This window comes from Emydura macquarii, unplaced genomic scaffold (genome assembly GCF_026122565.2).
Source record: "Emydura macquarii macquarii isolate MOO-44397 ecotype Brisbane River unplaced genomic scaffold, CSIRO-AGI_Emac_v2 contig_378, whole genome shotgun sequence".
NCBI lineage: Eukaryota > Metazoa > Chordata > Testudines > Chelidae > Emydura > Emydura macquarii.
In genome coordinates this window covers 1,323,386-1,347,059 of record NW_027130515.1, presented here as the reverse complement: position 1 = coordinate 1,347,059, position 23,674 = coordinate 1,323,386, and the positions used below count along the sequence as shown (strand labels likewise).

The 23,674-nt window shown below is 58.3% G+C and overlaps 1 protein-coding gene across 1 annotated transcript in view; it reads left to right on the top strand.

The window, feature by feature from the left end:
- Window positions 1–2,653: 2,653 nt before the first annotated feature.
- The window catches only part of CPLX2 (complexin 2), a 51,696-nt gene continuing 30,675 nt past the window's right edge, over window positions 2,654–23,674 (top strand). The window contains exons 1-3 of the mRNA XM_067535567.1: window positions 2,654–2,795; window positions 11,136–11,234; window positions 23,551–23,593. The gene's annotated coding sequence lies outside the window, so the exon portion shown is untranslated. The remainder of the gene's footprint in view (window positions 2,796–11,135; window positions 11,235–23,550; window positions 23,594–23,674) is intronic.

Below are 23,674 nucleotides of genomic sequence, written 5' to 3'. Positions count from 1 at the left end.
GGGCAGGGACTCTCTCGCACTTGGTATCTGCTTTAGGCTGGGGCCTTGAGGCTGCTGGATTAGCAGTAATGAATGAACTCAGAACAGCAGCCCGTGACAGAGCAGAGGGCTAGGAAACGGTCTGATACTGAAGTGCAACGGATTGTTTTTGGTTCCTTGCGTTTCACACCTAGTAACTACGGCGATAACCTGGAAAAGATTGCTTTCCATTGACTGCATGCGGGATAGGACATGTGTTTATAACATCCGTTCTCAATTCCCAGCTTGCACCAGTTCTTGGTGTCACAGTGTGGACATCAGCAGGCTAAGTAGCTAATGTAGGGCTTCTTTATGCATCTCCACTCTGCTCTGGCCCTGTGATGACACCACGTGTGGTGTCACCGTCCTTCCTACGCTTCCTCAGGGAAAGCGAAAGGTTGTCGACATGCCTGGGCCTGTCTGTAGCATGTTACTGGATGACATCCTTACTTCGCTCCTTACTCTTGTTTAGATATTAGCAGGATCATAGCCTGTAGCAAAGGAAATGCTGACTCCTAACTCCAGCCTTGATGGGTAAAGAAAAGAGGATTTTCTTTCTCAATATTGGATCTCTGCATGTAACCTCTTAGGGTCACATTCTGCCACTCCTACTCACCAGCATCTGTGCCTTGCTCCTTGAGTAGACCCATCCATTTCAGTGGCACTACTCACCTAGTACAGTGCGACTCTGCATGAGTAAAGGGGGCAGCAGCTGTCTCTTAAACAGTTTCTGGTTTTGAAGAAACCTTTCGGCTCCCCTCTGAAGGAAACTCAGACGTTGAACCCAGACATTCTTGAAGTCAGGATCCTCTCCCCTCCCTGACAGGGGCAGCCCTTTGAAGTCTTGCCACAAGGAAATCTCAGCTGTTTGCTGGGGTGTTCTGTAATCTTGCTTGAGAGCTGTGTGCACAGCGGGTTCCTCCGACGCCATGGAAGGGTGACCTGATGACATTAGTGAAGTCTGAGTTAACCAAGGCCTCGTTTGAATAAACTGTCACTGTCTGGCTAGAGACAAGGTGGGCCAGGTTATATCTTTTATTGCACCAGATTCTGTTGGTGGAAGGTACAAACTTCTGAGCTACCCAGAGCTCTTCTTCGGGTCTGGGGAAGGAAGCAGAGCGTGGGAGCTAAATACAAGGAGGGATAGATTGTTCAGCAGAACGGGAAATGCATGTTGGAGGTGCTCATTGGACATGAAGTGGGCAGTTGTGGGTTAGATTGTCGTGCACACGGTTTGAAGTGGGCAATTAAGGGCAGCAGGCAGTGTGGAGTGTTACAGATGAGTCACAAAATCAGTGTCCCTGTTAAGTCCAGGGTTTCTGGTGTCTAGCAGAGTTCTGAACTGACGTTCCCAGGCTCCTTTTGCAGGTGTTGTGCAGGTTTCCTTTGAGACCACGTATTGGAAGATCAGCTGGGGAGCGATGTCACTCCTGGGTGCTAGTGTGACCTTGTCTTTTGTCACTGTTCTGGGGGAGTTCAGCTGCGAGTGCAGCAACTGACCGAGTTGTTACTGAGGCATTTGATGCACAAGAGGAGGCACATCACCTGTCGTGACGGGCATGTGTAGGCCCCTGGGTCTTGAAAGGTGTGTCCTGGGGCGGGTCTTGATCCTCGGAGCAGTGGAGATATGGCTGCGGGTTTTGCATCTGTTCTTCTGGCAGAGTCTGGTGCCACGTTGCCTTGGCAAGTCCTGGTCTCTGGGGGCGCTTGCTTCTGATGATGAGCGTGGCGAGGTTGGGGGACTAGAAGAGAGGGGTTCAGGGCAGATGTTTTCCAGGGTGCGGTCCCATCAGTAACAACACTGCTAACAGCTGGATTGCCCCTCAGCCACCCTTGAGAAAGTCTGCTTTGGACAGGGCTAGCACCGGTCAAAAATAACTCCGCAGCAAATGACAAAGGTGACAGTCATTTACCAGGGGCCCTGGTGGATTCTCCCTCACTCGCCCTTCCTACATTGGGAGGGGATGGTTTCCAACGGCTCTGCTCTAGGACTGATTTGGGGATGTTTTCCGTACCGGGGGCCGGGCTGGACGATCACAGCGGTGCTTTCCGGCCTTGGGCGCTGTGCACCTACACTCTGTTGTTCCCACCTTTATTTCCCCGGGTGTCCGAAGGGCTCTCACCGCTTCTGGATCAAACCTTCCTGTTACCCATTGGCGCAGGTGCCTGTGTGGATGCGGGCCGAGCTCTCCGCGGGCCAGGAGCCCCCAGACCAGAGCGCCTTCCTCGGACCCTGCCCCCTGCCAAAGGGGGGCTCCCGGGACAGATGGGCAGGGAGGGAACGGCCCCTGCTCCCCAGCAGTGGCTTTATCCTGCCGCCTCGCCGGTCTCGGCCCCAGGCCGCCGCTGGCGAAGGCAGGGGGCGGATCTCAGCCCCTCGCCCTCCCTGGGGGACTCGCCTCCCCTGGGTCGCGGAGGAGCAAACTTCAGCCCGCCCCGCCCCGCCTCCAGGACTCCCGGCGCCGCCGCTCGCCATCCACCGGCTGCGCCGCGCCGGGAACCCGCGGCTCCCCGCGCCTGCCCCGGCCTCGTCAGCCGCCGCCGCCTCCCGCGCAGCGCTGCCCCGCCGCTGGGCGCTGGCCGTGCACCCGGGCGGGCGGCGCGGCTCCTCTGAGCGCCCCCCCCCCGCCACCCTTCGCCGGGCCGGCAGCGGAGGAGCCGCGCGGGGCGCGGGGCGAGCCCGGGGGGGGCTCCGACACCGACAGCGCGCACCGTGCCCGGCGCCCTCGGCCGAGCCAGCCGCTCCGGCGCAGCCTCCCGGCCCGGCCGCCGAGCAGGTGCGTACCGCTCTTTGTCCGCGCCGCTCCCGGCCCGGCCCGGCCCGGCCCCGGGTTCAGCACCGCGCGCGCAGACAGCTCCCCGCGCCCCGGGCGCGCCCTGCCTCTGCCGCCGCCATGCGCCGCGGGGCCTCTCCGGCCCGGCTCGGGGCCCGGCTCCCCCTCTGCGCCCCCCCCCCCCGCCCTGCCGGGCTGTGCGCGGGGTGACCGGGCCCCCCCCGCCCCTCCTCCTCACCCGGGGCGCACCGGCCCCCCCCAGCCGCGGCGGGGCTCGGCGCCTCCCATTTCCTCTGCGCTGCGCTCGGCTCGGCTCCCCGCGCCCGTTCACAGCGGGGCGGGCGGGTCTGTGCCGGAGCCGTGCGTTATCCCAGGGGCTCCCGGGGCCGGGGTGCTGCAGGGATGGGGGCGGGCGGCGGGGGGGGGGCTGAAACAAGAGATCAAAAGGGCCCCCCCGCCCCCCGCCCGCTGATCTAACAAGGTAAAGAATAGCCGCGCGCGGCGGAGCAGCTGCATCCTGGGGGGGGAAGGGGGGTGCGATGCTGTGGGATTCCCCAGCCCGCCCCCCACCCACAGCGCGGCACAGCTGCTCCTGCCTCTCTGCGGCCGGGGCTGAAGAGCTGCCGAGCCCGCAGCGCCGGGCCTGACCGAGGAATCCAGACCCAGGGCAAGGGAAAGGAGGGAAAATCCTCGCCCGGGCCCTGCCGAGCGGCCTGGGGCGTGCAGAGCTGAGAGCGAGCTCCCCGCAAACAGCGCCCGACACTCTGGGCACGGCTTTGGGTGGATCGGGGCCCAGGCAGGCAGTGGGGCCGTAGCATGGCTAAGGGGAGGAAGCTGCCGCTCGGCTGGTCCTGGTGCGGTTAGCAGGGGTTATCTGGGCAGTGGCTCTTGTCAAGGCGAGAAAGACACAGGCAATGAACGCTGGCTGCATCTCCGGCCGGGTAAGACTGTGGCCTGATTGAAAGCCCCTTGGAGCCAAGAGAGAGAGGGCCACTGAAGTCACCGGTTTGGCATTAGGCCCTCGCCCCTGGGATACATCAGCTGGGCTCTCTAGGCTCACAGGCATTCCTGGCCAGCTGCAGCCTCCCAGGGGAGTGAGCCGGCCCCTGGCTGCTCCATCACACTCCTCACAGCGGGGCATGCCTTCTTGACATGGGCATCCACAGTTCCCTGCCGGTCCCCAAATCCCCCCGAGGGGCTCCCACCTCCGACTGTAAGAGACTTCTCCACGGCCCGCATTCCTCAGAGGTTCCATGGCATGCGGCCTATCTTTCCCTGTCCCTTCCTGCCCCCCATTTCTCTTAGCTCCAGCTCCCTGGTCCCCCACCCTATGGAATGTCTCCCACTCCTTATTACTGAAGATCTCCAGATCCTACTGGACACTCATCCCACCTCCGAGCCAAGCTGCACCCGCTCAGCCCCTTGAAACAATCATGAAACAATCCCCCCAGGCCCTTCATAATGGTCACTGCACTCCCCAAATCCCCTCTGTGATGTGGGGCTGTGCAGAACTGGGGGGAGGGGCACATTGGGAGCCAATTCGCAGCAGTGGTGAACACGAACTGCATTATGCAAGGTGAGCTGCCCACCAGACTCACACGAGTAGTCCCTCCGTACTGCTGGGATGACTCACGCCAGTAAGGCAAGCAGAGCGTGGCTCTCGGTTTCAGGATGGGTGTCCTGGGGAGGGCGGCTGATGCTGGGTCTCAGAGCTATCTGCTGGGGTTCAAGAGGCAGGATGCAGGCTGTTAAAAGAGGTTAAAAGATGGAGCCAGTTGTCCATTCTCCAGGATGGATGTGGCAGTACATTGCAAAGCAAGGGTGAGAGGAACCAGTGCAAGTTCTCTGGGTTGGCCGCCCCTTCCTGCTTGCAGAACAGGGTGTGTCCACACGACAAAAATCAGCCCCCGTATGCCAGCAACGGAGCAGCTGCATCAGTGCTAAGCCCTGGTGTAATATTTGAAGTAGTGTGTGTTGAAGGCTTCTTCCAGGTGCTGGCACTCACCCCATTGCTATCGCCAGTAAAGCTGTGCCATTGCTGGAATCCAGGGGCTCATTTTCCCGTGTAGCCACAGCCAGAGAGGAAGCTCACTGAAGAAAGATTGACGCATAACCAGGTGTTTCACAATTGCCCTTGGCTGTGGCTGTGTGTGTTTCTTCGACTGCCTTGCGCGATAGCATTAGCATTGAAATGATCTCAGCTAGACAGAGCTATTAACACCGCCCAGAGGTGGATGAGAAATGCAGTTCACACCTTAACTACTCCTAGTGTTGATCTGGAGCAGCGGGCAGCCATGCTGCTTGAGCAGATCCAATGCTCCTTGTCAGGGATCTTTGCATGGGAAAGGACAAGAAATGTCATAACAGGTTCAAACCATGCGAAGCCTCAGCTGAGCTCAGGGCTCCCAAACAGAGTGCAAAGCAAGAGACAGTCCCCGGCCCAAGGGGCTCTCAGGTTAAACAGACAAAGGCAGGAGACAAATAGAGGTGAAGGGACATGGCCAAGGCACACAGCGGGTCAGTGGCAGGAGTACAGGCCAGGTCCCCAGATGCCCAGCCCAGTGCCTTACCACTAGGCCAGACTGCCTTCAGGGAAGTGTATATTCTTTAGAAAGCAGCAAAAAGCTCAAAAGGAACCAACCCCCTCAATTTCTCCTGGTGATGCGTTATGTTGTGTTACCATTGTGTTACCATTGTGTTACCATTGTGAGTGACGGCTCGTGGCCCTGTCCTTGGCAGCAGAGAGCTGACAAGATATTTGGTTTTGAGCCGGGTTTGGCGGGTTGGGTCGCTGCTGCTTTGCATCCCTTTCGTTGGCTTTTCCAAAGTGCGCACCGGTGGCCTGACTCTGTTCCCACAGAACTCAGGGAAGCTGCACTGATTTAGTGAGATCATTGGCTAGTGAAAGCTGCCTCTGTGCCCACCCCATTTCCTAGATGTGTAGATTCTACAGCACCCCAGAGATAGTGAATCCCAGCCTTCCATCTAACCTGAACACCAGGCAGTTCACTTCCTGGGCGTCTTTGAGATGAGACCTTAACCCTTAGCTTTTGTCTGCTGTCTGCGGCCATTCATGATCCCCAGGCACTTTTACCTAAGACTAGCGATTTCCCCATTGTCTTTGTCTGAAAGGTCATCTCCCCGAGATTGTAGCACCGTGAGTTTTACACCAGCTAGTCACTGCTCGGCCCCAGAGGTGGCTGCATTTAAGTGGTGTCGAATGTACAAAGTTTATAAAGTGTTTTGAGATCTCTCTCCAGATGAAAGGGACTAGAGAAATGCGATAGGTTCATATAAATGTATGCACAGTATCACAAATGCCTGTGAGAACTGTCTGATTCTCTCTGACAGTCCCTTGACATCAGAGCACGGCTGTAGATGGGGGCAGATTTCAGGCCACGGATGGACTGGATGTGGGGGGGGCAGAGTGTGTGTTTTCACGGGAAGCCGTTTTCCCAGAATTTAGCTGATCTGTGACCCTCTTTCCCACTCCCAAACTACCTAGCCACTGTGAAATACACAGCCGATGCCCCATGGAGTCGGAGGCAGGTGGGGAGAGCTTCCTCCTCTCCCCAGGGAAAACGTTTTGTGGCATGAAAGCCCCTGTGTGAAGTTTTCCTGCCTGTGCAGCTCGTTTGCCTCTTTTCCTCTCTCACATCTCCCTGATCTGAAATTTTGAAAAAAAATGCAGAGATTGTAAAAGACAAACAGGGCCTATCTTTAAAATGCCGCGCGATTGCCCTGGGGGCGGGAGGAGACAGCAGCCCGCAGATCCCTAGGGCCAATGATGAAAGGAACTTGGGAGGTAGATTGCATCTTCTGTAGCGCTGCTCTATGCACGGTACTTTGGCCTCCTGCAGATGGAAGCGCAGGGAGCTGCAATGGAGTCAGCTCAGTAACTAAACCCGTAGCTGTGCCTGGCACGTTCCCGGTGTCTCCTGCCTGTGGGAGTTAACAACTCATCCCTGCTTTTTAGTGCTTTTAAAAGTGTGGCCGCCTCTCCACTAGAGCCATTGCTTCTCTCCAGCAGCTTTTGAATCAGGTTTTCCCTCCGCTCCCTGGGGTCATTTGTTTATCTGCAATTGTTGAATCTCCCTCCTTCCCCCATTTGGAGAAAAGACTGTTTCTGTGTTACAGATTAATAGTTCACTTCCGGGGAACCTGGCTAGCCCTATGGAAACACCCGCCTGGTCCCCCAGTCTGGGCATTTGCTGTTTCTTTGCCCTCTTTCAGCTGCTTTGAGTTGCTAAAAATCTGTGTTTTGCCCTGGGAGATTTCTCCATAGCACTGAGGAACTAGTTGGCGGGTGATGTCACAGTGCGTTGCCGCGGTAATGGCCATGATGTTGCTAGGACACAGTGATGATGCACTCTTGCAACAAAGTGATGAAGAAACAGAGGAGCCAGCTCCAGACTGGCCCTGGGACCCCCCAAAAATTCCTCCCCTTTTCCTTGAATGTGACTTCAGACCTGGTTGAAAGTGCCATATGCCAACCCTGGAGACTGAGTCCCTTTGCTTTGAGGTTCACACACCCATCCCACCTCCCAGGAATCTCTCAGCTCTCGGCTGCCAGAGAGGGGGCCAGTGCAGGGGTACCACGTCCATACAGAAGTCCCCATCAGAACCCTCCTCCCTCATCCCATTCAGGGCTCCCTTGCATTCCCATCAGCACCTGCCCCCTTCCCGGCTCATCCCCCCATCAACCAGAGTCCCACCTGGATGACAGGAGATGCTCTCTCCTCTTAAGGGACTGAACTCCGGGGCTTAATTTGTGCCAGGGCTGGACTTGCCGTCTCAGTTATGAAAGTAAAAACATTGCCGAGCCCCGGCCCCTCTTGCATTACAAATGAAGCACTGCTGAGCCCATATCTTCAGTGCCCCCCCCTCCAGCCCCCTGGAGCGGGTGAGAAGCAACAGCCTGTAGACCCCTTGTGGCTGAAAAACCTGCTCTGGGAACCACAATCCCATTTCCTTGAAGACACTTCCCACTTTACGGGTGTGGCAGGCATTTAATACGTCTGTCCCCGCCTAGCAGAGGCTGCAGTGGGAGGGCAGGTTTCTGAGGCCGTGCAGCTCGTGGATGTTGCACAAGCCTAGTGATTTAGCGGCACCCAGCCAGGGACCCCACAAAGGGGTCTGACCCTCAGACAGGGCTTAGTATCCGCCGCTGGGAAATCAAGCCCCCCTATGGAGTCTCACGTTGGGCTCTGAACAGTTGAGCCACCCAAAATCACGAGCTGTATGTGGAAGCGTAGACCTAGGCTCCTGGAGCTGTGTCTTCTTCCAGGACCGCAGACAGCCCCTTTGGTGTCTTGAGTCCCTCCATCCCCCCCCCCCCGAACCCACCCACAGAGAGCCCGGCCTTGCTTCTCCAAGTCGTGTCACAGCAAAGCGACACGTTGATAGGGATATGCACAGAACGATTGCGCCCCTGAATACCCCCAACTACCTGCTCAGAGCCGCAGCCACTGTGCCAGGCAGAGGAATTGTCAGCACCCTGCTTTAGTTCATGTGCCAACGCAGCTTCCCCCATGGCCTGTCCTTCTGCCTGGTGTCATGGAGCCACAAGATTTGTGCTACACCCCAGCTTTTAAAGAGTCCTTTGGAGGATCCCCTTCAGTGCAGCAGCCCCCCAAGGGGTCCCACTCTTCCTTCAGGGTAGGTCCGGTGGCCTCCCCGCCTCTGAGACTGAGCTGCCTCCTGCTTCACCCTGTGAGCTGTAACCAGCACGTCCAGCGGAGACAGGCTCCTGGGCAGAGCTTGTTATGCTCTTCGGGGAGCAGGGCCCCACAGCAAGTGTCTGCCGGGACACCAGGCACCGTTTCCAAACAGAGGAGGGTTTAGCAGGCAGCTGGAAGGCAGCACTGGAGGTCGTTTGGCTGCATCTTTATTTCTCGGTGCTAACCTGCTAAGATGAAATCCACCTGGGCAAAGCAGAGCAATCCGCCAGCCACGCTGCAGTAGACTCTAGTGGAGGCTCTAGACCGTCCTGTCGTCAGACCAAGGTCAGAGCAGTCAAGCCTCTTTCAGAAGCCCACTCTTATCCCTGTAGCTGACACCTCCCTGGCCTTTGTTCTCCAACTGGCATCTGCTCCGTTTCCCCCCACCTCGGGGAACCTCCTTCCTCTGTGTTGTGGTTGCTGGTCTCTGTGTCCTGCCCCTTGAGGTTTTCATTGTCTTCTCGGGTTTTCCATTGCTCTGGGTGGGCCTCGGCCTGTCCTCTGATGACCCATTCAGCCCTCCCCAGACACACACGCCCCATGTCTCCGGCACTTCCCCACAAACAAACTCAGGCCAGCGCTACACTCGAAAGTTAGGTCACCCCAGCTGTGTTGCTCAGGGGTGTAAAAAATCCAGTTACCCTGTCTATATACCGTATAACTGCAAATCCACTTATATCGTAGTGATCCTGACCCCGTGCCCCGTGTAGACAGCGCTGTGTCAGCGGGACAGCTTCTCCCGGCAACAGAGCTGCCACCTCTCAGGGAGGTGGATTCACTACGCCAATGGGAGAGCTCTGTCCTGTCAGTGCAGGAGCGTCTTCGTCTAGCCGCTGCCGTGTTTTAAGTGTAGACTTGCCCTGTAGCACACTTAGGATTCATAAAAAGCCCTACCAAAAATTCCCATGTCGCAACTGTCTCCCACTGCTTGTCATAAACGTTGCAAAGGTGTTTAAAAAAAAAAAGTCCTCTGGAAATCCCCAGACAAAAAGCCTCATGAAATCGGCATTGGAGTTGAGAATCGATCAGTAACACCCAGGGGGTTGGTTTTTTTAAAATAACCCACAACATTCTTGTAAGGTTTTTTTTTAACTAACAAGGATGTTATATTGAAAAAGTTATCTTTAGAAATCCAGGAAAGTCGGAGCTAATATTAAATTTCAAGGAAACCCACGTATTTGAAAGTCTGTAAATACATCATAAAAGCATCCCAACTAATTTCACACTGCCCTGGGGGAAACCTGAATTGGGTGAAAACCAAGGCCATCGCTAAAGACTGTCACCTCGTGACTGAGAGAAATGCCAGGATGCTTTCCTCTCCATCACAGCATGGACGTGCTGACTCTTTACAAATTCCTGATGAGCCTTCTCATCTCCTGACAGCCATCATTCCTTACACATCACTGAGGTCCCCTGGGCCACCAGACAGACAAGTGTAATTGATCACTAGACGAGTAATAACTTCAAATACAAATCTCCTAGGCCCAGTGCATTAAATTAGAGCATTTATCAAGAAAAGAGCAAAGTCCATGCAGTGATGCAGCATCATTCGAGCACTTGCCATGGGGGATATTCGGCCCAGTGGAGATCCCCAGTAGAGATGGGCTGCAATGGGAGAAAGTGGGACTGGCAACCATGCGACTTACCTAGCTTGAAACTGGTGAAGCTAGACCAATGAAAGCTCCCGGAGTGCGGCCACCCTTCCTAACGGGAATGCACGTGGCTGGAAGCGGTCTAAAACTGTGCTGTGGGCTGCACCTTCTCAGTGCAATACGGCAGCTCTTTTAACACGTGGGACTCCACGTGTTTCCGGAGAAAGCAGAGGAAGGGGGCAAGAGGGGAGACTGGCAGCGGTGCCGTCCCTGCCTCAGATGAAGATGTGCTCAGCCTTCTGAAAAGGCTCGGAAAAAGGCCTTGGTCCCAGAATCCGGCATCTTCCCAAGGAGTTTGGCGAGGAGCGATGCGGGGAGGGGCTGCAGCTGTTCTTGCAGGGGCCGCGTGGGGAGTGCACGGTGCAGCTGTCTCAAAAGAGCAGCTCCAGACTGCAGAGGTTCTGCTTCCCTTCGCATTGAACCTGGACTCTGGCTTTCTCAGCTTCCTGGTATTTTTTATACCTGCCAGGGCCTTTCACCCGGGCTCTCGGCTTTAACTTTAGCTTGACCCAGTGCTCTGGGGCTGGGAATTTCCCATCTGCCAGAGGGAGAGAGAGCTGGATGGGGGGGGCAATTTGCAGAAGATCCCTTCCATAGGGAGAACCCGGTGACCCGTCACCAGGAAGGCCCGGAAACAGGCCTGGGAGAAGGAGGAGGTTGAACAGAAAGAGGCAGGGGCTCCACCAAATGCCGGGGACGTGTGCCTGCTAGGACAGCTGAGGCAGAGAGGCGGGAGGGGGGAAGGGCGTTTGGGAAATAATGAGATGCCATCCTGAGGGAGACAGCGCTAAGTGGGAGCCAGACCTGCTCTCCGGCCTTCTGCTGTGGCTGGGGCCGCTTTGCACACAGCGCGAGTTACACTGCTGCACCGGTGTGGGGCTGCCGGTTCTACCCACCTGAGCTGGGGGGTGAGGAGAGAGCGCCGTGGGTACAGCTCCCCTGACCCTGTCCTCCCCTTCTCTCCTCTCCAGCGTGCACCCTGCCCCTGACATGCTCTGCCCCAGCCAGGAGGCGCCGTCGTGTTAGTCCCGGGAAGGGACACGGACGCCTGGCTGGAGAGACACGGAAAGGTAGGTGCAGCAGCTTCCACCGTCTCTTGTTTGCTCCCGTCTACTCAAAAGCCAGCCCCAGTTGGTTTTTTTTTTAAAAAGGTTCAATGGGAAATTTCGGACCAGCCCTAGGGGTGGGGAGCAGCGAGGGATTTCGGGGTGGCTGGATTGGATCAGGCCCAGCGTCCCATCTCCCACAAGGCCCAGCACCGGGTGCTGCAGGGGAGGATGTAAGCACCCACCGCAGCAGATGGGGACGATTTGCCCCCACGTCGGGTCTCCAGCACTTGGAGATTGACTGGGACCCTGAAGCCCGTAATCTCACCTCCCTGCCCAGACCTCTGTTGTCCTTCACGACGACAGCTCTGGAAACCCACAGAAACATCCAGTCCCTTTTTGGCTCTTGTTGAGTTCTTGGCCTCCGGAGGCATTTCCTGGCAGCTGGCAGCTCTGCCCCAGGCCTCCTGGAAGAACTGCCTCACCTGGGCATGGGGTGGGAGCCATCCCGAGGGGCTGTGTGTTACCTCTCCCGGGGGGGACCCTGGCAGGACAGGGCTTCTGGTGGCCAAGGCCCAGCTCCTAACATTCAGCTCAGCCGGTCGCTCAGAGGAGACCCCAGGATTTCAGCGTCAGGGCCAGTTTTCTGAGGGGGCAGGGGGTTGTCTGGTGGGAAGACAAGAAGGGCTTGACAGCGGCAGCTCCTGGCTTCTGCTCCTGACTCTGCTACCAATTCGCTGCATGACCCCGGGCAGGTTGCTTCCTCTCCTTCTGCGCCTCAGTTTCCTCACCTGCGAAAAAGGGATAATTGCAGCAGCCCTGCAAGGTTCCCAGGAGGGTGAGGCTGACGCTGGCCGGGGGACGTGGGGGCCCGATTCCCATCAGAGTGCCCACTGGCAACCGAAACCGGACAGGAACTGGACGTCCATCCCCCAGCAGGCAGCTTGGACAATCTCAGCCTGCGGCAGGAGTAATCTTTGCAAAGCCCTCAGAGATCCTCTCGTGCAAAGCTCCGAACAGGCACGGAAAGGGCTATCACACGCCAGGCCGGGCTGGGCTCGCGAAACCAGCCCTTTATCCCCACCCTTCCCCTCTCCCACCCTCTCCCTAGGAGCCTGCTGGATTGTTGGTTTTCCTCAAAAGCGGATCTCAAAGCTTTGCTGTTGAATTCAGTGGGTGTTTGAAGCGTCTCGGGGCTGCCTTGGGGACCGGCGGGGTGTGCGAGGTGGGGGGAGCGGATCTCTGTAGCACGAGGTCTCGAGAGAGAGACCCTTTGTCTGATGCAGAGAGATAACTAAGTGGCACCTGGTATTCTGCTCACAGCTCCTTCTCTGACTCCTCTGCAGTGCATTGTGCATGTGTGCGCCTGCCATAAATATTGATGGGCTGGCCGCGGGGTAAGTGTGCATTTATATACCGCATTAGGTATGTAAATGCCGTAAGTACCCGCTGTGTGGGAAAGGCCAGGAGAAGCCATGGCATTGATGATAACATTGGGCCTGAATGCATTGTAGCTCTTTAATGGAAATTGGAATTTATACCATGGGGGGCAGGGATAAGGCAAGAACCTAGAAAAGTCAGAAACCTGGTAAGAGAATCACCCGTATCTGCAGCAAACCCAGCGCTACAGCCTGAGCTTAGCAGGGAGTTTCAGAGAGAAATATCTGCTTAAAGAACCTACTTCCTGTGCAGCAAAACCCAGGCAGGAAAAATACAGAGGGGCTGCAGTCGCTCTGTTTAATAATGCATGGCACAGACAGGCGAGGCGCATGCTGCTCTGTACAAGACATGAGGCCGAGAAGGCTCCCCTCCGATACTCAGCCCAGGGATTCGATTCCAGGACAGCGCACAGCCACGAATAGCACAGGGCAATCTGGTGTGTGAGCCAGTCAAACCCAGCTAACACCCTACCCTGATGTGGTGGATTCCCCTGTAGCAGCGTGCGGACGTCCCCAGTGATGCTCGCCTTTACCCGGCAGGCAAAGAGTTTGCAAAAGGGTGATGCCAAGCAGGCGGAAATCTCCCATTTCCATGGCATGAGGGCGGCCTAGCGCATATGCAACAAATCCGAGGGACTCAATTACATGGCGATTACAGGTGACGTGGTAATGACACGTTTTGCTGCACTGATCTCCAAGGAACCTGCCCGTGGGTTTCGAGGAGAGAAAGGATTACTAATAGAGAGTGTTAATGAGAATGATGAATATTAATTTCATATGTATATTCCAGCAGCAGACAGGGTCAGAGCCTGGCTCTTGCTGGGTGCTGTGCAAAGGCAAATAAAGACACAGGCTCTGCCCCAACGAGATTATAGTCCCAGGATCACGCCTGGGCTCAGTGAGATGTGTTATTGATTAGCAGCAGTATTGTGCTAGTGCCCACCAGCCGCAGTCTGGGAGCAGGGCCCCATGGCGCCAGGAGCTGCACCTCCACAGCCCAAGGGGACCCTGCCCCAAAGAGCTTCCATGGAAGGAAGAGATGAGAGACAATCGGTTGATCCAGCAGATAGGAGGAGCGCGCGGTAATCGTGACCGTGAGCAGCAGTCGCAGCGCGCCGGACATTGGTCTGCAGGCATCACACCAGCGGGGAGTGCGATTGCCCAGGGGAGGGTATTATTGTATACGTGGGGAAACAAAGGCAGAGCGGTCATGTGACTCACCCCAGGTCACAGGCGTGAGAGGGGGAGCTGGGAATAGAACCCAGGAGCCCTGACTTTAGTTCTAATGGCGTCATGGGCCAAAACCTGATCTTCTGGGAATCAAATGAGCATGTGGGTTCAGATCAGCCTTTCCAAGCTCATGGCGGCTAGACGGTGCAGCTGGTGACACCAGACACCGCGTGTCCCAGAGTGCAAAGCAGCTTCCTCCTGGCTGTTATCGGTGTAGCAACTCGAGGAAGCATGTTCAGGGGAGCAGAACTGAGGGGCTGTGAGAAGAGTAATGAAGCATGGACCCCTCCAGGGGTTGTAAATCTGGGATCCCCATGAGATGTTTTGTGCTTCCTGCTCCCAGGAGGGCTGTGAATCCCCCAAAGGGCAGGCCTGGGCCTGTCAGACCTTCTGGTCCCACCCAGCACCTGGAGGTGGCAACGAGCATAAAATCACACAGTTCAGGGAGGACAACGGCACCCAGACTCTGCCGGACTCATAGAGTCCAAGGCACCTCGCCCCACCTCCTGCCTGGCCCAGACCAGAGACCCTGTCCCGGGGACTCAGAACCTCTGGGTTAGGCTCAGTTCAGAGAATGGGCCGGCAGCAGGGTGGTGAGGTTCTCCCAGCAGAAAGGACCTGCGAGCCCATGTCGGCTGCTGCGGGATTGTCCGTGTTGACCAGGTCTTTTCCCTGCTACCCAGAATGCACAGGTTCACAGACAGACTCTGGACCTGAGGAAGGATGTCGTTTATTTGCTGCTTCAGGGAGGGATCAGCCCAGCCAAACAGGGCCCAGCGCAGGGTTAATGCCAGCGCGGCCCACGTTCAGGTGCTTGCCCTACAGCCCTTCTCACCCAGTTAGTCGTTATCCGTGTATAACGCCTGGCTCTCAGATGAGTTTGCCAGCTCGGTTGTTTACCTGATGGAGCTGCTCACCAAGCTGGTCACCTGCTCAGCTTTTCACCAAGCTGTTCGCTTCCCTTGCCGGACAAGCAGGCATCTTTTCACGTGTCCCAACACCTACGACACAGGGTTACATATTACCCCGCCCCCCAGCCCAGCTGTGTGCACACCCGGCAAGGCCCCGGCTCCGGCTGTGATGTTGCTCCACAAAATCTCTATCAGAGTCAATGACGTTGCTGCTGCTGCAACTTCTCCTCCATCTCTCGCTGACAAATCACCGGCTCAGACTGAAACAGAGCAGCTGGGCGATGCTTCAGCCGGGAATTAAGCCCGTGATCACCAAGGCATGCCCCTGCTCCCAGCGGCTTCTCCTTTCTCGGAAATGGAACCCTCTCTTCCCTCAGGTCAGCCAAACCCTGGTCCAGGATGTTCCGACAAGAGCTGACAAACAGAGCCTGTGAACAGCACCTCAGCAAACACACACATCAGTAACTGAGCATGGTGCTGAAATCCACTGCTCGCTTTCCCCACGGCCTGGTCTTCCCAGGCAGGAGCCCGGGCAGCAATTAGTCAAGCAGCAGAAAAACCGAGCCACCCCCAGCACAGGCACCTGGGGTGAGAGAAACACACACCAGGGAACAGGGAGCCCCCGCCTAGGAGCGCAGCAAAGCCCAGGCCAAAGGCACAGGGTGGTTGTGTCTTTCCCTCGTGACTGGCTGGTGACTGGGGACTAAAAGTTCACTCTTGCTGATTGTTTAGGGCAGGTCTCTGGCCTGTGTTACGCAGGAGGTATCACAATGCTCCCTTCTGGCCTGCGAATCTATGCAAGGGGCAGCTGCCACGTGAAAAACCGCCTGCCAGTTCCTACCATCCGGCAGAGCAGTGCGCAGCCCAACGCAGCCCGGGTGCCCAGCCCTGGCCCCATATATCGCACTGAAAGCAAACGTCTGTATCTCTCTCACCCTGCTGTCCCTACTCAAACTCCAGTCCTGACGCTGGACCTACCAGTCTGGACTGACTCCACCTGAATGCAGGGATCTGCCCAGGGGGGTTGGCTGGCAGGAGAGGGGCCTCTGTACGGACATCAGTGAGATCTTTGCCGAGGGGAAGGGCACCCAGGGCTCGGCCGGGCTGACAGTGAGACTTGGGATGAATCGTTGCAAACGGCGACGTGCAGTTCCCAGTCTGAGCTCTGCGTGCTCGCCGCTGGCACAGTGCGTCTGGCCCAGCCGTGCCGCTTTGCTTGCACCTCTCATCAACCCCCAGTGGAGACTCACATGCACGGCCCTGTGCTGGCAAACTCTGCAGCGGAAGGGCCGTTCCGGTGTAGAGTGGTCAGTTTCCATTTGAAACAGGGAAATAACCGAGCCCGGGGGACAGTTTCTCTTGGGGACACGTTCGGGATTCCAGGGGCTAGCGTAGCATGATCGATGCACGATGCATTTGCAGGTCGGCTCTGGGTGTTTCCTGTCTACCCCAGACCAGCAGGAGGTACTGTCAGGAGTAGGTTGGGCGCTGCCTGTCCCATCCTTTCCCAGCAGGAGGCAATATGCAGGCAAGGTGGGACCGTGCACAAGGGTTAGACAAGCCCCTGTCAGGGATGGTCTAGCTAACGCTTGGTCCTGCCTCAGTGCCGGGGACTGGCCTAGACGACCTCCCGAGGGCCCTTCCAGCCCTAGGATTCTCTGTGCTCCCTGGCTGTGCCAGGCACCCGCTAGCCATGCTGCCCATCACCCGGCGCAGGGCTCCCCTCTCGCCACTGGACCTGGCCCCTCTATGCCTGTGCGGGGTCCAAGCGGTACCTGCCTGGTGCCCTCCTCCCAGCTTGTCAGTCCGGCCCGTCTCACCAGCCCGAGTGACACCAGGAACCTGAGGAGCCCCAGCGTCCTGCTGCCTCTCCTGCTTTTTCTCTTTCCCCGTGTCCAGGGGCTGTTGCCCGGGCAGGCCAGCTGGAGCTGTCTTGTTGGGAACCCGGGGCCCAGTGGTAAGCTCCCCCTCCCTTGCCTTTAGCAGCACCCCCTGCCCCTGCCCTGCTTCCACCAGCAGGCTCCCACTCCCGTCACCGGCCCTGCAGAGGCACAACGTTCGGACACAAACCATGTTTTTCAGATGATTAAGCTCAGCTGGGTGCTGAGCCAGAGCGTGACAGGCAGGGGAGCGGCTTCTGCCCTGGGAAATCTGCCCAGTAAATCTCCTCTGCTGGCAACAACAGCCGAGACGGGTGTAAAATGGGCCCTGGTAACTTTGTCATAACGCTGGAGCCGACCACAGGGAGGTGAAACTCCCTGAGCCCTGTCTACGCTACAGCATCCACCACCACTACCACCGGGGAGATGCGTCCATGCACTGTCTCCTCTGGGCCAGCCTAGGACATTCAAGCAGCAGGTTGCGATTGGCTAGAGAGGCAGCTCATTACACAGAGGACTGCAATTCCTGTTGGCCAATAGACAGTTTGTTGCATCAAATAATTTGCATCTGTGCTCCAGTGTATTCTGGGTAAAAATAGCAACATACTTGGGAAATCTGGTTGCCCAGGTTGCCTGTGTTTACTTTTCAAGCCTGCAAATATCACTGGGAAGGTGAACCATGGGAAGGCACAGCTGTGGTTGGCTGGCAGGCAGACAGGTAGGTAGGTAGGTGCTGACAACTCCAAGTGACTTGCTATCCCCTCTGCGGGGAAGAGTGCAGCTCCCAGCTGGCTGCGTGGGGTTGGGGTGGTTGTGGTGAGTTGGTCCAGAAAGGTTTTTGGATAACAAGTTTCTTGGTGTCTCTTCCTGGTTCTGCCAATGAGTTGTGTAAGTAGGGAGAAGGCAGGCACGCGTTCGGAGTCTGTTTCCCTCTCTGCAGTGTGGGGGATGAGAATCCTTGGCTGCCTTTGGGAAGCATGGCACGGTGCTAGGATGGCAGGTTCACATTGCTATTGCGGCTTTTTTAATTGCTTCTCAGCTGCACCTGGTGTTTTGCCCTCCCCTGGCAATGCAGAGGTTGTTGCTTGGAGCTTCCAGTCTGCTGGGTGCTGGTTAATCTCAAGCATTGCACTGGGCTTGGCTCGTGCTAAGACCTGGGCAGTAAAACTTTGAATGGGGCAAAGCAAAGGAGGGTAAAAAGTGCAGGTCTGAGCTGAGCTAAGAAGTGCTGCGAGGCTGGTCTTCCCCAGCGTGCGCCAGCCAGGGCTGTGCACGGGCAGAGCTGTCTGGAGTTAGAAAGCTCCAGGCATCAGCATAGCTGGGGGGGCAAGAGGTGGCCCTCGCACTGGACTAGCGGGGGAGGGGGAGCTGCAGGTTGGGGCCGAGGGGTATTGGGGGAGTTGTTAGGGGATGTTCAGCTCTGGCCTCGCAGGGCGCTGTGGGCCAGGGTTGAGGGGCACGAGCAGAGCTGTATGTGGGGGGCCCAGGGCTGGGCTAGCAGGGGGCTGCAGGTCAGGGTTCCAGCGGAGGCAGCTTGCGTGGGACGCTAGTTCACAACTCAGCCACCTTGGTCCCTTCCTCATGTTCCAGGAACAGTAAAATCCCGTTCCCTGCCTCCCGGCCCGTCCATTGCAAGCCCTGCTGGGCTCCCACCAGACCAAGGCCTTTCCCCTGAACTTCAGGGTGCACAAGTCCCCTTCCCTGCGCCTGCACTGCCAAGGGGGGTTGCTTTCGCAGAGCAGCTCTTGGTAAAGGATCCTCTGTAGGGCCTCTCTGCCGAATGCAGAGCTTTGTTGTTCCAAAACAGATGTTGCTGTCTGTGCACCTGCGGGTGCCCGCCTGTGCGGGGGCGTGCGTGTGGTGTGCGTGCACAAGAGGGCAGCTGCTTGTTTCCCTGCAGCGGGGCCCGCTCGAGTGGGCGGTTCGTGCACGAACAGCTGTTTGTAGGAGGTGGGGGGGGCTGGATGCTCGGGCAGGTTCCCCAGTTGCTGAGTGCCAGGCGAGGGCTGGCAGAGGTACCCTGCGGGTGTTCGCGACGTCCCTTTGCTCAGGCCGAGCCTCGGGTCCTGGAACAAATTCAAACCCGGAACAAATCAATTCAAGCTACTGGGTAACGACTCCCTGTGCAGCTGGGGGAGGGGCTGCACACCTTTCCCTGGGGCAGCCTGCTCAGCACCAGCTTCCCCGGTGCTCCTAGGACCCCATCCAGACCGGCTGTGGGACCCAGGAACCCGTGCCCGTGGCAGAGCCGTGACGCCACCCAGGCAGGCCCGTGGCCTGTTGCTCACCCATGTGCCATGCCCGGGGCCCTGGCCAGTGCTGGGTAGCTGCGTGACCTGCGGCCCTGGGGGATAGCTTCTGATCTGCGTGCACCATGGCCCAGTTAGCGTGTTTCCCCCTGTCTGGCCCCCGCCGCTCCGTGACGGGTCTAGCCCAGGGGCACAGCACCAGTTTGGAGAGTCCCCCTCAGCAGTGCAGGAGCTAATTCGGCACACTCCCACTGGCCAGCACACAGGTGTCTCCCGCCGGGGGATTGGCATTTCTTGCCTGGCCTCAGGAGAGCATGCCTGCTCTGAACAACATGGGGAAGTGGCAGCTGCGAGCGTGCCCGGAGTCTGCCCGCCCAGCCGCCCGTTGGTTTCCGGCTCAGGGCTGATGGCTGCGGCACTGGGTGACTCGCCCCTGCCAGCCCCGAGCAATCCGGCTCATTTCCAAAGACGTGCAAGGGCCTGTCCAGCAGAAAGGGGCAGGGTAACCCTGGCGGGTGACGTACTCTAGCAGCCACGGACCAAGCTGGTGCCATTCTACAGAGGTTGCTCCAAGGATGTATCTGGCCCATTGTCACTTTTCTGCCGAGGATATCAAAGCACTTTGCCACCATTAATGGGGTCGGCCTCTGACTTTTCCATCCCCCATCGGTTAGGTCAGCGCCTTTAGCCTCTTTCAGCAGGAAGTCGCTAGCGGTGCAGTGAGGTTTAAGTGACTTGCTCAGGGTTACGCAGTGGATCAGTGGCAGAGCAGTGACTATCACCCAGGGGCGCAGTTCTCCTGCCAAAGGATCCCATGGGATTCCTGTAACCCTGCAGAGGCCCCCCCGGGCTGCCGGCTGCCAGACCCCAGCTTTAGCTACCATCCTGCCAAGTCACCCCGCACATCACCTCCCTTTGTGTACACCTGGGAGAGGCGTGTCGGCGGGCAGCCGGCGGTGAGCCGGGCACTCACGGGTGCCGCTGTGGGAGTAGAGGACAGTGCGGAAACGTCGTGGCAGCTGCCTTTTGTCATGGAGATTCTGTACACAAGAGGCAGCTGGAGATGAAAGCTGGTGGTTGCGGCACAGAGCGCGCGAGTGAATAGGTTTTGAGATTGGTTTGCACAGGGAGCCGGGGGGCACGGGGGACGGAGGTCGTTTGAAGAGCAAGTTATCCGAGCTCTCCGCACCGGGGTGCCATGGTGCATGGCGCATCCCTCTCCTCCCCGCCCAGGCGCATGTGTGAGGATCACCAGTGCGAGCACTAGCCAGCGACTTGGAGAGCTGAACCGGCAAGTCTCTGCCGGCTGTGCAGGGGCCTGGAACGGACTCCGCTCGTGGGGCCAGGCACAGAGCGGGGACAAAGCCACGCTCCCCACTGGTTATGCTAGCAGGCAGCTGGGGCCTGTTCTCCAGCCGAGGGACGGGACCTGCCCACGCCAAAGGCAACGGGAGCTATTGGCACCTTCCGGCAATGAAAACAGGTTCCGGGTAGATGTGCTCCAGGGGGCCCAAACCCAGGCCGCATGGAAGGTGACCCCAGCCGTGCGGCAGGCACACTCTGTAGCCCCTTTGTGTACAGCGAGAACTCTGCAGTCCGGCCTCAGACCCTGTCTGGCTGCCACATGACGCCGCTGCTCCCAGAACATGCCCAGGGGAGGGGCTCCGTGAGGCTAAATAAACTGCTCAGAGCAGGACCGACCCCGACTAAATCATCCCAGCCAGCGCTTTGTCAAGCCGGGCCTTCAAAACCTCTAAGGATGGAGATGCCACCACCTCCCTCAGTGACCCATTCCAGTGCTTCACCACCCTCCTAGGGGAAAGGTTTTCCCTAATACCCAGCCTAGACCTGCCCCATGCAGAGTGGCTGGGGATTGGGTGGGCAGCCTGCCCTGCTGATGCCGGTGCCAGGCCTGTTTGCAGAGGGTCAGAGGTCACCGCAGTCCCCGGCCCGCCAGCTCTCGCTGGCACTGATACCAGGGCAGTGATTAGTGAAGGCCCCTCACCCAGCAGGGTGCTGGGGCCAAGATAAAGCCCAAGGGCAGCTCACACACCGAGCCTGGCAAATGCACTAAAAGACCCTGGCCCGCACTCAGCTCTCAGCCACTCCAGCGTCACCCCGCTCCTGTTCCCCACACACCAAGGGAGCAGCTTTGGGTTCCCAGAACTTCTCCCCTTGCGTTTCCCAGGTTGGGGGTGAGGTGCCTCCGGGCCTGGCGGCAGAACTCCTGGTGCTCTCAGCAGCCCACCCAGACCCACACGTCTGCCAAGGCGCCAGCACGGCACTCACCACTTGCCTGGATAGCCACGGAGCTCCCTGCCTCCGCTTGCTGAGGACGCCCGGGCAGCCACATCCCCCTTGCACCACAGGCAGGAGGGCTTCGTTTCCGTGACAGCAGGCGGGGGGGATTCTCCTTTGAGGGTGCCGGTGTTTGTTCTGCTCTGCCTCCGCCTGGCAGCCCCGGCTGCTTTGGTTTTGTTTATGAGTCCGGGTTACGCATTTTAAACAGGCTGCTCCAAAACCCAATTACCTCCTGAAGACAACCCGATAAAAAGTCGCCTAAGTGGCTGTGTGGAAATCTCCTTGTGCCGCAGCCTGGGGAAAGCGACACAACAAAGGCTTTGTACATTGAGTTAACCGCTTTTAATCCTCTTTAAAGATGAGGAGGGCTGATAATTATTTTCTGCAGACACTGGCTGGGGGCGGGGGGTAAATACCTGCCCAGTGCTAATGGGCTGTGGCAGGCCTGGACTTCAGCTGCAGTGTGGTCAGGCTGCATTATTCTCCCTTATACGCTGCCTCCCCTCCCCCTGCACCACCATCTGAGGGGGGCTGGTTTGAGAAGCCTGCATGTAAACACCGGCTTGTGGCTCAAGACCATTCCCCTGTCCCTGCACCGCAATCCTAGATCGACCAGCCCCTTCCTGCTTGTTGGACCCTAGCCTCTCAGGTAACCTCCAGGGGCCACCTTGCTCTGGGCCCTGTGTGGGCGGCTGGGCACCCCGGGCTCATCTGCTGGGGTGGGGCCTAGGGGCAGGACAGGGGCGGCAGCGAATGACCCAGCGCGCAGATTGTGGGTGCCGCGGGGCCTCAGCACTGCATTTGCAGAGTCTCTGTGGATGCTGCGGATTATCCACCTCTGAACGTGCAGTGTGGGGGCCAGATTCCCCAGGGCCTTCAGGTGATGAAAGCTGCAGCCACGCACCTACCTACGTCGTCAGGTGAGCCCGGGCAGCGATCAGCTTAGGCACGCTCTCCCAGGCCCAGGCTGCCCCTGACTTGGATGGAGACTCGCAGGGAGATCCAGGTGTGGCAGGAAGGGGGGCTGGCGTCTGGCTAGGCTGCGCACCGTGCCTCTTTGGGCAGTGTGGTAGCGCAAGGTGGGAGGCAGGGACCCCAGAGCGGGCGCGTTGCCCCCTTTGGAGTCCCCCAGAGCAGATGATCTCCCTTCCCACCCAGCTCCACACAAGAGCAAGGTGCTCATGGCAGAGTCTGCCTGGGCTCTGCCGCTGTGTGGAGCTTGGCAGCACTGAGAACTTCCACCTCCACTGGCAGATTTGCTGCCTCCCCACCCCACAAGCAGGCCGCCCAGATCAGCCACTCAGCCGTGGGCTGGTGCAGGTCCGTGCCGGGCAGGGGCTCCGGAGGACAGGGCCAGGTTCTGAAGGGTCGCGCGGTGTCTAATCCTGCCTCCGTCCGGCCATGGCCAGCGTGCCCATCACACTGCGGTGAGAGGATCCATCCGTGCCAACTCCCCCAGCTGGCACAGGGTCTGCGATTCAACCGGGCTAGGGCAATAGCGGCCTTCGAAGGGATGCCAGGGCCCGAGAGGCGTAACGCGGCGGAGCTGGGGAGGGGACGGAGCCGGCTCGGTTAGGCCCGGCCTCGTGGGAACTGACGAAGTCCTTCATTAAGGGCTCATTAGGGCTGTTACTCTGGGAAGGCGACGCGTGGCAGTCGGCTGGATTGTCAGCATCCGGGCAGCCCCCTAGGACCTGGCTGTGCTCCCTGGTGACCCCGTTTGTCACTGAGCTGGGACTGTCCCCGTTCTCACTGCCAGCTGAAAGGGGCCGTGATGCTGGTTCCCCCATCTCCTCCCTGCTGGTGCTGGGGCGTCTCTGGACTCGTTGGCTTCCGTTGCCAGGCCCAGGCTGCTGGCCTACGAGAGACTGCATCCGGGTGGAAGCCAAGAGCCGGGCGGGAGGGTCTCTCTCCTCACAGCGTCTCTGCCCAGAGCAGGGCTGAGCGAAATGCCAGAGGAAGCTCATGAATATGCATTAGAAAGTTCGCAGCGCTTTGCTCGTCTAGCCTGTTCTGCGTTCGCTCTTATCCTGGGCCCATCCCCTGGTATCTGAGCCCCCTTGTACGGTCACTTTCCCTGAGCCCTCGGGCCAGCGCGCTTCATGGGCACAAATGTCGGCCGAGAGCTGATCTCTAATGGTTGGGGGTTGGGAGGAGAGCTTGGGTGCAGATCCCCCCCATCTCCCCCTGCAGGGTTCCTGCAACGTCCTCTGCAGCATCTGGTCCTTAGCTTTGGTCCAGCCTGGCAGCTCCTGTGATGCCAGACCCCTTGGCAATCCCCTGCCGCCTCCGTGCCTGTGGATTTTCACTCCTTTCTGTTCTCTCCCCAGGGTCTGGCTGCCTCCCAGCCTCAACGCCAGGGTGGAGATCACGGTAAGCACCCCACCTCCCTTCCTGTGGTACAGGGCCCTAGGAGAGCCAGCTCCCACGGGCTGCGCCGGCCGTCACGACCCA